The 16,094-nt window shown below is 40.8% G+C and overlaps 1 protein-coding gene across 6 annotated transcripts in view; it reads left to right on the forward strand.

Annotated features, from left to right (window-relative positions):
• LOC146520388 (trinucleotide repeat-containing gene 6A protein-like) overlaps nt 1-16,094 on the forward strand; it is a 59,500-nt gene that overhangs the window by 13,360 nt on the left and 30,046 nt on the right. For 4 of the 6 annotated variants that reach the window (XM_085158131.1, XM_085158135.1, XM_085158134.1 and 1 more), the window contains exons 1-2: nt 8,488-8,624; nt 10,027-10,076. The gene's annotated coding sequence lies outside the window, so the exon portion shown is untranslated. The other 2 variants (XM_085158132.1, XM_085158133.1) reach the window with 2 other exon arrangements.

Here is a 16,094-nt window from a genome sequence, read left to right on the forward strand (position 1 = left end):
ATATTTTACTATTTCATGAGAAGTATGATCTCTTTTTTAAATGGTCTAAAAAAGTTAGGGGTAACAAAAGGCTGATACTTAAAGGAAAAGCTGGAGGAGTTAATTGGCAACAGATCAGTAACGTGACTGGGTGTACCAAAGAGCATCTTAGAGAGGCGGAGGTTCACCAATCTGGAAAAAAGGTGTATACAAATTGTGGAATAATTTCTGAATAATGTTCCTCAAGACAAAAAAAAAAGTGAAGACTATGAATATCTCATTATCAACATTAAAAGATAAAAGATTCAGAGAATCTGGAGAAATCTCTGTGTGCAAGGGACAAAGCCAAAAACAAAAGCCACAGACAGTACTGCTTTAAAAAAACATGGAAATCACTTCCAGAAATCATTGTCTGTGAACACAGTTCACTGTGCCAGACACAAATGCAGTTTACAGCTCTATCATGCAAAGAAGAAGAAGCCATATGTGAACACGATCCATCATCTCTGAGCCAAAGCTCATTTAAAATGCACTGAGCCAAAGTGGAAAACTGTTCTGTGGTCAGAGGAATAGAAATTAGAAATTATTTTTGGAGAAGAAAACATCAATCTGAGTCACTCAGTCTAAAAGGCTTCATCTCTGATGGTTTGGGGGTACATTAGTGCCTTTGGACCAGGCAACCGGCAGATGGACACTGAAAGGTTTATACAGGTTTTAGAGCAACATATGCTTCCATCAAGATGGCATCTTGCATATTTCAGCAAGATGATGCTAAACTGTAGACGGCAGCTATAACAGCAGCATGGCTTTGCAGTGGAAGAGTCCAGGTGCCGAACTGGCCTGCCAGCACTCCAGACCTTACCAACAGAAAACATTTGGAGCATCATGCAGACAAAGATGGGACAGCAATCCTCTGAAAGGTCCAGCAGCTGGTCTCCTCAGTTCCCAGATGTTTACAGGCTATTATTAAGAGTAGAGGATGTTACACAGTGGAAAACATTTTTTTAAGACATGAATGTTCCAGCCATCAAATTCAAACTGAGCTGATTTTTTTCTTTTTCTTAAAATGTTACAATATCTCAGCTCAATTTACATTTTAAGCAGCATCCCAACTTTTTGGGTGGAATTTGGGTCGTAGAGGACATAAAAACTGATGTTCCCCCAAGACAAGGGTTTCTAAGTAAAAGATCACCTGCACTGTGCGTCTGTGTGGGTCAGTGCTGATCACCGGATCCTGGCGGCCGACCATCCGTCTCAGAGCGAAGAGAATAAAAGGAGGAATGAATATTTAAATGAGTTGGTCCATCACGATAAAACTAATCTGCATGGCTAACCAAAGGTCTTCTGCCAATTTAATGGGAGTGCGCGTGTGCGTATGCTTGTGCACCGTCCTGCAGAAATATGATGCACTGCATCTGGAACCTGCTCTGGTGTTGCCATGGTAATGCCCGTCACGCTGACAGGCTCCCGTTGCACACTTAAACACACACATACACACTTATACACACACACTCGCACACACACACACACACACACACAAACACACACACATACGCACAGTGGTAATGAGAGACCAAGAGACTGGCAGCGTGCCAGGACAGTGTGCACACAGACCCCCCCCCCCCCCCCTCACCATGCGCTGGAATATTCTGAGCCCACACACACACACACACTTCGGACTGCTTGGACTGGCCCTGAATGGGGGTTGGAGGAGTGTGCGCAGATGCCAATCATCACAGTGAAAACATTTCTTTATTCTGGGGACTTTTAGAGCTTAAAAAATGGTTGTTGAGGGGTTTATGGTTTTGTAGGGTCCACAAGGTTACATTCTCCAACAGAGCAGTGCATAATAAAGAGCAGAGTTGGATTAGCTTTCTCTAACAGTGTTCAAAGAGTTAAAATCATTTACCCTCATAATGAGCTCTTTGCAGCTCTCTTGCCCCCCCCCCCCCCCCGCCTTTATCTACTACGTCTGTCACTTTCCCCCCTCCCATCACATCATTCTCCTCTTTGTCATTCACACTTTGAAGTGCAGTTTCACAGACTCGTTTTCTCTCTGTCAGCATTAACAAAAGACCAGCAGTGACTCTATCCGTGACAATGGTTTTCAGCTTAACCTGCATGCCACACACTGAATCGTGCCCTAATAGAGGATCTAAACAATGACTTTACATGACTAGCCAACTCCTTCCATTTAACCCATCCAACTCTTTTTAGCAATTGATTAAAAGTTCCTTTGTTTCCTTTTCTGTAAAAACAAAAATTAAGTTAAATTTTCAGTGTTAAAGTCGACAACTACAACTACTACAGCAGAGAAGCAAGGGGGTGTTAAAGGAGGAGTTTTGTACTAGGCATAAAAGGAATACTGGCAGTTTCCAGATTAAGACGGAAGTTGGAATTTCTCAATCAGAATTTTAATCTGGAATGTTCCCTCAACTCGGATTTCCTTGGTTTGTGGGAGCAGCTCTATCAAGTTAAAAATCTAAGATGGTGGCACTGAACGTAAACAGTAGTAAAACTGTAAACCTATTAGTCTGTACTGCCATTTTTGGGTATTTGTAACTCACTAAATAAGCCAAATGCAGAGGACTGACCAGGCTGTATCTATGAATGTGCTGTAGCAAACCCACCCCCCAGTTATGCTGTATTGCTAGTCACACAGCAAGCTAATCTTTGCTAAGAAACAAAACAAATCCTGATTTTTCTAGCTTTTTTCACTTACTATTACAACACATCAAACTTGGGAGTGACATTACTCCCCAGTTCCGACATCCAACTTCTGAGGTATCTAAAATGCAGGATAAGCGTTCACCATTGCTGACCAGGAGCACCACACTCATCATTCACATCGAGGTTTCATCAAAGCTGCTCAGCTCTTGACACCAGCCAGTTTCTCCACTATACAAGGTGTTCGCTAGGAGAATTGACTGTTCATTAATAACATAATATATCTCAGCTGTTGACATTCATTTCACTGCGCCTTTGTTTTCATGCAGCTGTGGCTCGGGAGTTGGAGCGGGTCGTCTACCAATCAATGTCAAAATGCGCTTGGGCGAGATACTGAGCCCAGTGCGTGATAGATGATGGTTAAAGTGAATGTGTTTGTGAATGAGTGAATCTCTGCGATCGTCCTTTGATGTTCTGTAAGAGTAGCAGAATGATGGGGTTAGTAGGAACTCATATGTTGTATCTGTAGTTTAAATCTATAAGTTCTGTACTTTCAAGAACTCTAATACAAATTTTAGATATTGATCTAAGCATGTATTCTCTGTGAACCTTGTAAGCACATCAGTGGTTTAAGCTGCATGTTCACAACATTGGTGCTATCACATTCCCAATAAGCTTTTTTAAACCTGATAATAAACCATAATTATCCTAGTTTGGTCTGATTCCATGATACCATGTCATAATTGGCATTAAACATCTAATACCTCAGTCGCATAAGCTTAGGGACTGGTTGACTGCCTGCAACCACTTGGCAACCATTTGGGGAACACTTATTTTTCTCTAGCAACCAGTGGTTGCCCTACAGTCGCTAACCAGGAGTTTTCTACTAGTTCCTGCTGACTCAGCCTGGGCCTGTTGATTGAAGCCTAAGGACAATGGGAACGTCTCTAATTTCAGAAGTAACTGCTAAAGTAAGGAGATTATAGAATTCATTTTAAGAGGAACAAGGCTCTCACAAATTTTGCAAAACATCCAGGTATGTAAAGCACGCACCAGCTTCACTTTCTGCATCAGTTTTACTACAGTGTAAATTTTGTAAAGCATTACTGACTTAATATTGATAGTTAGACATTATGCTGTTTTAAAGTATGCTGAAATTATAAATTAAATATGGGAGTTCTCTGTAGTTTGCATAGAAGATGACAAGCCTGCAACCACTTGGCAACCACTTGGGGAACACTTATTTTTAAGGAAATGCAAAAATGATTAACCTTTTATTCAGCTCAGCTGTGACATGACTTATAAAATGACACTTAACCTCATTAACAGGTAAATATAGTGTAGTGGTGTCTTTTTCTTTATCTACTTGAGTGAGATTGAGTGATTTATAGACATAGGGCAGGTTGTAAACAGTAAACAGGCCATACAATGCTTTTGTGTTTCCCTTGCTTTCAGTCAGTTTTTTAAGTTTTTTTGTGTGCGTATAAAAGGTACGCAAAGTTCAAGAGCCCTGGACTTTGTATGTGTGTGCAGATGTATATGGCAAAGTTTACAACAGTGTTTGTATCTCGGTCCTGTGTCCCCTCTCTCTGCACAGAAAGCATGTACACCAGATGAATGACAATAAGACGAGTCAATCACTATTTCCTGTGACCACTGATCTGCATGAGTTCCTGCGGCAGTAAAGGACAGAGGCCAGCTTTGGATCAGTGATATGAATATAAATGAGGGGGAATTTAAATAAATGGGATACATTTGAATGTTTTATACTGTCATCCAGCACACTTATCAGGACTATCTGCATATTTAGGGCCTGGTGATGGATTGTTGGGACAAAAATGGAAAGATCGCCTGGAAATAATGTAGAAGTACCTGCTTTTATATATTGCACAATAACCTGTGTCTTGTGTGTTGTGCATGCAAAAGTCTGCAAGGGTAAATGAAAGTCATCTGTGTGAAGCGGCAAAACAGTTGATGGATTAGGTTGGTATTCAGATCGTTGTGTTGTGTGTGTGTGTTTGCATGTCTGCGTGAGCGCTCTGAGAGCTTGAAGGGGAGGATGAATGTTCAGGTAATTGGTTGAAGACCAGGTGTAATTTTAGCCTCAACAAATTCATTTCAGAGCTGGTACCCTGCCGGAGAGCCGAGACAGAGAGCGATGAGTAATAGACAGAAAGCCTTACATTGGATGAAGCAAAAATCAGATTTTTTTGAACACTTTATTCTGGCAGCTCTATGCAATCAGCTCACAGTTCAGAGATCAAGGTAGAAAGAGAGAGGCCTGTAAGGACATGTATCAAAGGTCCCACGCCAGACTTAAAAGTTTTGAAACTGGACTTCTTCTTTTTCAAAATTCTGTATTCAGTTCTTCCAGTCACTCCAGTATTTTACTTTGGATTTATTTCAGCTTAGATAATTCTAATTAAAAAAATAATAATAATAAAAGAAAAGTGTCAGTGCAATATGTCAAAGATGTCAAGGTGGTTTTCTGTCATCATTCAGATTGTAGCTACTGTAGTTTCAACTTCTGCTGCACTCCGAGTGAAAACACAGTTTCCAGTACAGCTAATTTGTAAGCTGTACAAAAATAGTCTTTTCTATCAGTAAATACAATTTTCCCCAGCTGATATATCTATATCTATCTATCTGTCTGTCTGTCTGTATATCTATCTGTATATATGTATATATATATATTTAAAAAAAAACAATAAAACAAACACAAGTTTCAGAAACACGATCGTCAGACTAAAATACAAATGTGATTGTGATAGTGACAGTTAGTTTAGGCTGTAGTAATAATCTCCTGCATGTCTACATGCACACACTATAGCACTATGAGCACTGCAGCTTAGCAGTATACACGGCTGTACTCGGGACAAGCCTATTACTACTTGACATGCAAATCTCTTTTCTGACCTTCTTCTGTCTGTCAGTCTGGCTCTCGCGCGCGCACTCTCACCCCCGCCACATAATCTCTCCCTCCTCTCCTCGCGAACTTTACGTCCCCCTGCTTCTCCATGCTCACTTTCCCTCTTCCTCCCACACATTCACATTTCAGTCCAATTTTCTTTGCCCCATCCTTTCTCTGCAGAACAATGGTCTCCCCGTTTGTGCAAGCTCCCTCACTCCTGCAGCTGCAATTGATCACTCTGACTGGTGTGCGTGTGCGCTCAGTCTGGATGTGGCCGAGTTAAATCCACTAAAAAGGCAAACTGAGCAACTTAGAATCCGTTATAACCCCCATGGCCCCCCAAAACCGTATAATGTATCCATGTATATGAGCAGATTTTGAGGATTGCATATACTTGTACAGAATTGCGTAAATTTATCAAAGCTGGCGTTGTTTACCCAAGCCAATAGGGTCTGTTTCCTGCATTTGAACTTGTGTGTGAATGATTAAACCTCGGCCTCTCTGTATACACTGCTCTGTCTGTCAAGGTGACTTCAATGCCTCTTTGAAACTGTTCAAACACACAAGCACACCCTTAGCTGCGTGTTAAAATTAAAGCGTCATCATTTATTAACACAAAAGCTTTTTTTTTTTTGCTATTTTAATGCAGTACTTCTTATGATTTGGACATAAAATAAAACCCTTTTCACTGACACATATCTGATCAACATCGAGTTACGTTATTTTATTCAGTCTTTATTTGCTTTTTTTTGTTAAATCTCGCTTTGTTCATCTTATGACTCTCCCTGGCTTACCAGCTTAATGTCATGAATGTTTGTCCCAAACATTAGTTTGACCTAGTTTCTTTTAACTGGCTCTGCCACGTTTGGCCTAATTTGAAGGTTAGAAACAGAGGCGTTTATGAAGGAAAACAAGAAAGAAGTTTTCCTCACCAAACGCTGACATACAGTTTTGGGTGCAGTTTCACTGTTGCTGTTCACTGCCAAAACTTTCAATATGACTGTATTTGCTTAAAATAAAGAAAAAAAGCATGACATTACAGGGCCTGATAGCATGCATGAGTCAAAATGCCCCAGCTTTAATGTCACTACATCCTGTAGTCTCCCAAATTTCCAGCTACTAAAATAGAAACATGCTATCAAGCTTGCATTCGCTCTGTGAAGACTTGTTAATTCACTTGAATTCAGTGGTGTTTATATAGCATCAAATAACAGCAGCAGCAGCAGCAATTAAACGACCCCCTCTGAGCAAGCATTTTGCAACAGCAGGAAGGAAAAACTCCCTTTTAACATGAAGAACCCTCTAGCCAATTTTCTGTGATCAGTTGGAGGTGAGGAGAAGAAGGCAGGACACAAAACAAAACGAAACACATGTGAAGTTTAAAGGAACTCGTGGTTAAAAAATGTTTTCTGAAATCTTCAACTAGAAATTAAAGATTAATCAACGGTGAAAGTGAGTGGTATTTTGTAAGATATTTAATAGTTCTACAGACAGTCAGTAGCAGTAGAATTACAGTAGTACTACAGCATCAGTAGCAGGAATTCATCGAATAGCCCAGGCTTGGGCAGTTCTTTGCCAACAGCCCACCGCCCAGTGTTCAGAGCTTACCCAGTGTTTATATGCAGTATAATCTAATCTTGTTGTCTTTGATAAAATCATTACTTGGCGGAAGGCGAACTCTGCCTCTCACTCTGCCTCGGAGTGAAACACACAGATAAGGGCAGTAATCTGTGCACAAGGCTGGGGCTTGTTTTTGCCATCGGTGGGTCAATGGTCATTGCTTTGCACGCACGCGCTGCTGGTCTCTCGCGTGCAGCGGCCGCTTTTGTTTCATGGTGAAGCGTTGGCAGATTCCACACTGTATTTGTTTCTCTGCAGTTTGGCCATCTCTCTCCATTCTTTCCGCCCCCCCCCCCCTTTTTTTAATTTTTTCTTCCTGTTTCTTTGTTGTTTTCTTGAATACCAAAGCGAAAACACGGAGAGAGAAAGAGATACTGAGATTCTCCACATTCTTTATTTTGTCTGGTCGATAGATATTTTCACTTTCTATTCTGCATACAGCTACAAGGAAACACGTAGAGCATTAGGTTTCTAAGATGGCCTATCTTGTGTGAGCTTTCGTGGAATTACAGGTTTTGGTCTGGCGCTACATTAAAACAAAACGCAGCTTGTCTCATATATTAAAAAGATGGTGTTAGGCTAATGCGCATATTAATAATTAAGCCATTTATTGTATAAGTGCCAAAGATGTTCTGATTCCAGATGATTATCTACTAAAAGAAATTAAGGGTCAGTGTGAGAAATTAACAAAGAATAACAAAGAAATAACTTGATAACCATGGGGTAAAAACAAGCAAAGGTGTCAGAAATCTTCCTCAAAAACTTTAATACAACTACTTTCAAAAGTAGCATTTAAACTATTAAATGTCACGAAATGCAAGCAAGTAGTAGCCAGGAATCTGCTGTGCCTTCCGTATAGTTTCACAATTTTACTGCTAAACTTTGATTTTTTTCTTCTTCTTTTTTTTGTTCCCTGTCTGGATAACCTTTAATAGTTGGTGTCTTTATAATCACATGTATATCTCCATGAATCCTAAATTTAGACTAAATTAATCAGTCAAGCAAAACAAATCCTACACTTTACACTTTGCATCTGTGGTGCGTGTGCCTAGATTTCTCGCTGGATGTTTTATTTGCGGGGAATTCATTGCTTATCGTGGCCTGGTTACCATTTGCATACTTTTTACACCGGAGTTTCTTTTTGTATCAGCTCAATCTGACTGTGTTTTGGCTTCTCAGTCAGAGGAAGTGGTGAATGGGTTTCCTGCCCCTCCTCCAAACACACACATACACACACGGTGAGATGTGTGTGTGCAGAGAGAGAGAGAGAGCGACGGGGAAACCAGAGAGCCGAGCGAAAGAAGGTTAGCCAGCCAGCGGCGAGTGAAGAAAATGGCGATCACGCAGGATGAATGCCTCCCCTCGTAGATGCTGCAAACGCGTTGAATTTCTTTAGCCTTACAGTCGGCTTTCCTTTCCACTCTGTTGCACTTTATACTTCAATGAGGTACGGATGTTTTTGTGCTGTTTTCGTGCTCAGACGACCGTTTGTTTGTGTCGAGCTAGCGTAGGTAGTTAGGAGAGCGACGGCGGCTGGTGGAGATAAGTTGAGCAAACGCTGTTGTTTAGTTAGCAGTGATTAAGCTGGGGTAGCTTTTCTAACTCCTGGCGTTTGGGACTCGATTTTGCTGAATTTGTAAAAACGTCGACGGAAAAAAATAAATGCTGATGTTTGCCTGTAGATGGCTAAAACATTTCGTAGAATCTTTCAGGCAAACATTTGCCTTTGTAGGCGGCTTAACCTTGTGCTAACGCTAACTACTAGTAGCACTTATTAACCCTAGTTTGCCAGCTGTGCGTAAGCATTTGGTTCTATGGTATTGCTTCTGGACAATTTCCGTTTGTTACAAAAGCTTTTCCATAATTGCTACATCTGAAATACGACCGTGTAAGTTAACTAGCCGCTTCGTAGCGTTAGCTTTAGCACCTGAGCTAATCTGACGACGCAGGTTACTCGTCGGTAACCGGGACGGGTTGTTTTGCATTTTAGGAACTTGCATATTCTGCACAGGTTTCTCCGTGACCTAAATTAACCGAAACTGGGTGGTTATAAATAATTTTGATTTGACATTGTGGGGGGGAATGGTAAACCTGCAAAGTTGTGCTACAATCGGAACCTTTAACCCCCTCTGTCGGTGGACAGACAAAAGCAGCTGGTTAGCTAATCCAGTGTAGACCTGAGCTCTGCTGGTTTTGCAGTCGCATTCCCCTTGCTTTACAACTGCGACGACGAGACTGCAAACAGCACAGTAGCATTTTATGATTTAACTGAATCGACTGTGATCTGATGCCCTGCCGGGGATGTTGTTTTGAGTTGCACTGGAAAAATACCAGGCTCGAGAGAAGCCATGTTGGTTAAGCTGCAAGTCGGGCAACAGCTGAGATAATGGCCGATCAGGACCCGAGGTGCAACTTTGACCTACAGGCGCGCGCACACCCACACACAATTTGTGTGTTTGTCTTTTTTCACATGTTCTCCTGTGGGGCCCCAGCTTCGTGGAGCGGCGGAGGGAGGGGGGCTGGCCATGCATCGCCTTGTTATGCAGCTCGACCTGCATTTCAACATCAGCTAGTTGAAATGCTTTTCATATGATTAGTGCCAAATAGTCGTTTGAAGTTTGTGGCTTTAATTGAATAATGTTTGCATTTTCAGGGCTGACGCAGACCTGTTGTGGTAGCGTCCTAATGTTGTCTTTTAAAGCTGTTGCTTTACTGATAATAAACAAATTGTAACACACACACAGCACACATATCCAGGTTAGATTTTATCAGTCGCTGGGGGGTTTATTTTATGGCTATGGCGTGCAAGTGATTAGGCTTTTCTTATCTCTCCTCTCTCTCTTTCATAGATTCGGAATTGGAAGCTGTTGCCACCAAAGAAACTGAAGCATCTTAACAGGTCAGTGTGGCACCTTTAGACACACATTTCATATTCAATTGCAGTAAAGTATATTATAATAGCCCTGCAATAAAAACGACATCATAAAGATCTTTGGATTTTGAAAGCATGGAAAATAAATGGGTGTTCTTTGAATGTGTTTTCTCAGTTTATGGTGCTGTTGAATGGTTTTATGTTGTGTGTAATACCGTTTATACCCTATATAAACACATTAATGGGTGTCTCGAAACAGTGCCTGAAAATGAGGACAGTTCAAAAGCTTAACAGGAGAATTTTTGATCCTGTTCAGGTCTGCTATTTATTTGCCCATCAAACATGTGGAGTGCTCAAGGTTAACTCATGAAAGAAGCTGAAGTAGAAATGCCCATTTATGGTTGTTGTGTTGGTCGCATTTGCACACAAACTGCGACATTGCCACAGCGCCGTACCTTTTACACCAATGTAGATGGGGTGACTACCTGCAGCAGTATTTTGCTGAACTGTAGGTGTCACCACTCAGGCGAAATCTTCACACCAGCACTGGTATAGCAGGCGAAGTGGTGAAATTTGAAAGCAAGAAATATTTCTTTTTCCTTTTTTTCCCCCTGAAAACCTCATCTTACCAAAATCTGTAAATTAGCAGTAAAATAACTGTGAAAACAGACACAGTGTAAACTTATGCCTTCTCCCCGACAACAATGAGAGACAACATTTGAGTGGTCTTCTCTGTCATGTTAGTTAAAGTCCACTGTCTGGGTGCATGTGCAGTTGCTGTATTGTCATGTATACTTCAAGGACAACTCTATGTGGTCTGTTTAAAAAATAAAATAAAAATAATAGTAATAAAAATCTTCAGGCATACTCATAGACCCTCATAGTTGCCGTCTGATGACAAAATTGACATCAGTCAGTGTGAACTTGCAAATGGGAACCATAATCAGTGCCTTACTATCCAAAACCTCTTTTTAGGGAAAATGAGACATGACATCGGTGCAAGTCAAATATAGTTTTATAGCCATCTCAACAATATACAGTGGGACGAAATATCGTCCTCCTGGATCAAAGGTGCAAAACTGAACCAGTTGTGCTAGGCCCAAGCACTAGATTACAAATGCTACAGCCATAGCTAATGTATCCTATTAGTCTACCTTTGCCATTAGATGTACACACAAAATGCCAAAAAAATCCCTCAAAACATAATCTAAAACTAGATTTGGTGGCGCTTTAAATGCTACTTTCATGAAGGTTTTACCCTGTATAACGATATATATCAGATGACGATATAAAAACGTCTATCGTTTCATTTTACGCTATCGTTTGGTGTCGCAAAATAAACTGTTTACGGCAATATTTTATTACACTACAGACGGACAAGCGCCTGTTTTTATGGGTTGTCGTTAGCAACAACGACGGTAAGACCATCGCATGTCCGCTTGTTTATTTTCCACATAAGCCTTTCACAATAAAGCTCAAGATCCTGGTGAGACTTTTCAAAATAAACCGAATCACGTGAAAAAGTAATAAATAAACCTTAGACTCAAACGTTAGAACAGGCTTTTCCCCAGAGCACGCCGTGTAATAAATACTCACAAAGAAAACAGCGGCCCGTTACAACCTATGTCTAAAAATGTGTAGTTTCATGCATCGGTTAAAACACTCGACTCCAGGTACACGACGCCCAGCTGGAAACACTTCACCTACCCGAGATTCACAGAATTTACAGAAAATATTCAATGTTTTGTGATTTATATCGTTATCGGACGATAGATGTTTTATATTGGGATATGAGATTTTGGTCATATCGCACAGCCCTAGCTAGGTGCGTGATTTTTATGTGCCTGTTGAAATGAGACTGAAACATCTGGATTCCAAGATTAGGAGGTGTGGCCTCTTAAGTGTACTTATTGCGGGAATTGGGCTGTTTTCACGGTTGCAGTGTATCCCTGCATGTTTCTTGACACTAAATAAAGGACCTGTATATCTAAACAGACATTAATTGTCTGTTCAGACTGCTGGCCCAAAGTCTTGTATAATGTCAACAGAATTCACAGCAAGTGAGTGTAAATGCCTCTCTGTTCACTGACCATCACACAAGTGCTTTTAGCTTTTTCATTTTTTTTTCCATTTTCTTCTTCTTTCTTTCTTCTTTTTTTCTTTCTTTTTTTTTTTAGAACGCAGCGTTTCAGTGTACAAATGCAAGGGTGACGGTTAGTCGGCTTTCTAGGCACTTCTCTTTGGATGACACAGGTCCTACCTCTGTGTGGTGGGATATTAGCGGGTTGTGCATGGGTGGGTGGGTCAGGGGGACACTGGATGGGCAGCTCCTGCTTATGCAAGCACATGCAGTTCCGTTTGAATTGAATTGGAGGGTCTGGGTTGGTCTAGGCCGCATTGTGCTGAGTAAGCTTTGCTGTTTTAAAATCGCTAAATGAGAAGCCAGAGTCCCGATGTTTTGTGTGTGGAGAGGTGTTTGTGCAGCTCATTGTGCTGGTCTACATGCAGACACACAATAGAGCTGTGGACCACAACTGGTGGTCATCAATGCGTCCCAGTGGCCGTGCTTCATGTTTTCTGTTTTTTAGGTTGAGGTCTTGTTTGGGGGCGTCTTGTTTTACATTTACACTGTAAATTCTCCACCCTCCACAATGGTCTCATAGCTTTGTTAGGTGGATTGTTTGGAGATGGTTGCTAAAGCTTGTTGATGATGTTTCACATTTTCCCAGCAATGAAGCATATTTTCCAGCTGTGTATGTGGGAGTGACTCCTACTGAAGGCATGGAAGTGGAAATAATTCATCCACTTAAATATAAGCTCATTTGAATGAATCTACATGGACCGAAGATCCTGTTAAGCGTCTTTAAAATGGTGTCAACTTTTAACTTGACAACTGAGGAGTGTTTGTCAAGGCAGTTTTGCTTCAATGTCCTGAACAATAGCCTCAAGTTTACAGCTGGTGTTGGATCTTTCTTTCTAGAAAGAAAAGGAGGAGTATGAACAGTTGATACTTTTGAGGCTCCGGTGGGGATTACATCCCTCAAGGAAAGACTGAATAAAGACTGTGAAGCACTTTCACTTTAGAGCCCCTTAGTTATGTATGAGCATAACTCGACTGAGAGAGTTTCTATACACAGACATCCCATACAAGTCTGGGATATTTATAAGTCCACCTCACTGCATTTATCCTTTTTTGTATTTGTAATCTTAACACAATGTGTAATTGGTTGTGAGTAGTGTTATTTCCTTTGGATCTGCTGTCTCGCTTCTCTTTATTTTTGGCTGTCTGGGTCCCTTATCCAAGTTATTCTATAAATATGTTTCACTGTTGTCTAAAAGAGTTTCACAAGAGGTTTAAGAAGTGTTAAAGCGGGAGCGCTCAAAATGAGTCACTGCTGAAATGGCCAAGTTTAGACTGTCATGTTTGGAATTTAATATGGCAGAGCTATGAAGTCCCATGAGGTTGCAACATTGCTACATTGTTGCTGTAGTGGTGGAAGCTCAGGTAGTTGACCATTGGACCTCTGAGCAATAAAGCCACACCTGTAGATGGTCATGAGAAGCGAAAGGACCGAAACGGAGCATTTCATGAATTTGACGCGTGCAGGCTCAGACAGGGTGGCAGCCACTCAAAGACAGTTTTACATAAACAAGCTGTTGAGCTGCATCAGTGAAGTTTGAGTCACACTAGTATAACTTGCATTGTAGGTTATTAGAAACGAGACAGTGTTTTTATAAAACCGCGGGTCTCATTTTATTTTTAGACTCACTTTGAGCTTTTAAAACTTCCTAACCAAATTCCTTAACTTAATATATTAGTTAGAAATGATCAGTTTTACTGATTTCACCTATTTCCAAAAAAGGCAAGAACTCAGTTTTTCTCATTTTAAACTTAAATATTTGCCTGATTACAATGAAAAACAACCCTTAAATCTGAAACTCGCCCTCCCGTTACCAGCAGCTTGATTTAATATCATATTCCTCTCTCTCAAGTTACCCTGACCTGAAATGAACCCGGCCTCATTTTGACTGCATAAAACTACAGATTTAAATCAGCTTGGCTGGAAGTGCCACACCGGCCCCCTCACAAAGCCTCTGCAGTTGGCCTGTTTGTGATGGAGACTTGCTCATTTTCATTCCCTAATTGAGTGATGGTTTTCCTGCAGGGAGCCTCCAGTGTCGAGCCTCTGTGAGAACATACTAATGCAAATTGATGCAAATGATGTCCATGTAAATTAGCCACGCGACCACCTTCTGGCTTTTGTTCTTAAGGGACAGAGGTGTGGGTGTGTGCTCGGATTCATCTCTGCTGTTTTAAGGCTTCACATGCACTCAATACTGTCTACTCCAGCTTTACTGCGTGACGACTTCCATATATTAGGATGCAGTAGTCTAAAGCTAAAATCCAATTTTTGATCTCTTCCTCCTCAAAAACCCAGATATAGTTTGATTATTTTTAGTGTTACAGCTTTATTTGATAGCAGGCGTGAAGGAGTTCACTGTGAGGGCAAGTGGGTGGCAGCAAAATTTGTGCTTTACAGTGAAGCTCACAGGAGTAAAAGTGGCTTTCATCCTTTGAAAACAACTCAATGTAGCACTTCCTCTTATGGTTAACAGAGAAATTCATGAAATGGAAGTTGAATAAGGACATGTAGTAAAAACTAAAAAAAAAAAACACTTCCACTGTCTTGTGTACATTTCCGTAGTTAAATAAAACGTGTATCTGTTTTAGTTACTGAATTACAGCTATTGCAGTTTTGTACATCTTTTCATCTGACTGCTACTTTTTAATCTCTTGGCTTCCTTCCTTTGTTTTTCTCAATATGGAAAAAACGAAAAGTGTGTGCTTATTAATGGAATGAGCTCTCCAACTTATCTTATCCACTTGAAGGGAAAAAAACAAAAAAAGACCATATTTAGAGGTCAGATATTTTGGGAGAGCAGTCCTGCTTCAGCAGTCGGCTGACGTGTACGTTACAGTAAAAATTAGAGCCTTTTCTGTCTGAAATTGTTTGTGGCACAGAATGAAAATAGCTCTAAAGTGTATTTTGTGGACAAAACAAAGTAAATGTTGATCTTTTCAGACTCAAAAGAATCCTGACATTGTGGTTTTATTATAGCGTATGAAGTCCTTCAAGTCAGAACGAGTTGGACTGGCTTATTCACAGCCTTCCAGTAATTTCTTTATTAAACAGAGTTTAAAACATTCTTCAAGCACCTAAAATCATTCCAGTTGCAGTTTGCATATGATTAACTTTATAAAGATGGACCGATGACAAAAACAACAGGAGGATGATTCTCCTGTAGCTGTCCTGATTTATTACAGTTTTACATTAACAGACTCATTAAAGGAAACTGAAAGCACGTGGTCAGTGTGCTGAAGTAAGGAAGAGGTGCAATTTATGACACATTAGGGTATTTTCTCAGCAGTTGTTGTGGAAGACTGATCTAACCGAAGAATGCTGCAGTTTTGTTAAAGTCAGAAATAAGATGTTTGTTTTTCTTTTTTTGTTAAATCCTCGCTTGGCTCGTGTTTCTACACTATTGGTCAAATAAAATGAACAACATTTAGGAAATGTTTCTGTGGTAATGTGTCAGCCTTTGAATGCAGTCTGTGTTGTCTTTGCTATGTTAATAAAACATCTTGTTCAAACTTTTTGCCTTTTTCTTTCCCTCCTCTTCTTCTGACTGCCTGTTCTTCTTTATCTCTTCTTCTGATTCGGTGACTTGTCGCGCCGCCTCCCTCTGTCAGCTGTAGCCGTCGGGGGGGATGGGCAATTGTTGGCCCATTCATAAACAGATGCTGTCTGTAGGGTCTATGTGTGCTCTCCAGGAGGGCCCCCACCATGCGCCGCTGCTGCTGTTGTTATTGAACCTAGAGCCATCTGCTGAAGCACTTGATGGTTAGAAATAAGTGAAGGAAGGAGAGGGGGAAGTGTGGGAGCAGAGAGGAAGGGGTTGTGGGTGAAGATGGGAGCAAACACAACCCCCCTCAAAATCCTTAGGTCAGTTAACTTGATTAGAAAAGGTTAGAGTAGACAATTG

Source organism: Neolamprologus multifasciatus, chromosome 4 (genome assembly GCF_963576455.1).
Source record: "Neolamprologus multifasciatus chromosome 4, fNeoMul1.2, whole genome shotgun sequence".
NCBI lineage: Eukaryota > Metazoa > Chordata > Actinopteri > Cichliformes > Cichlidae > Neolamprologus > Neolamprologus multifasciatus.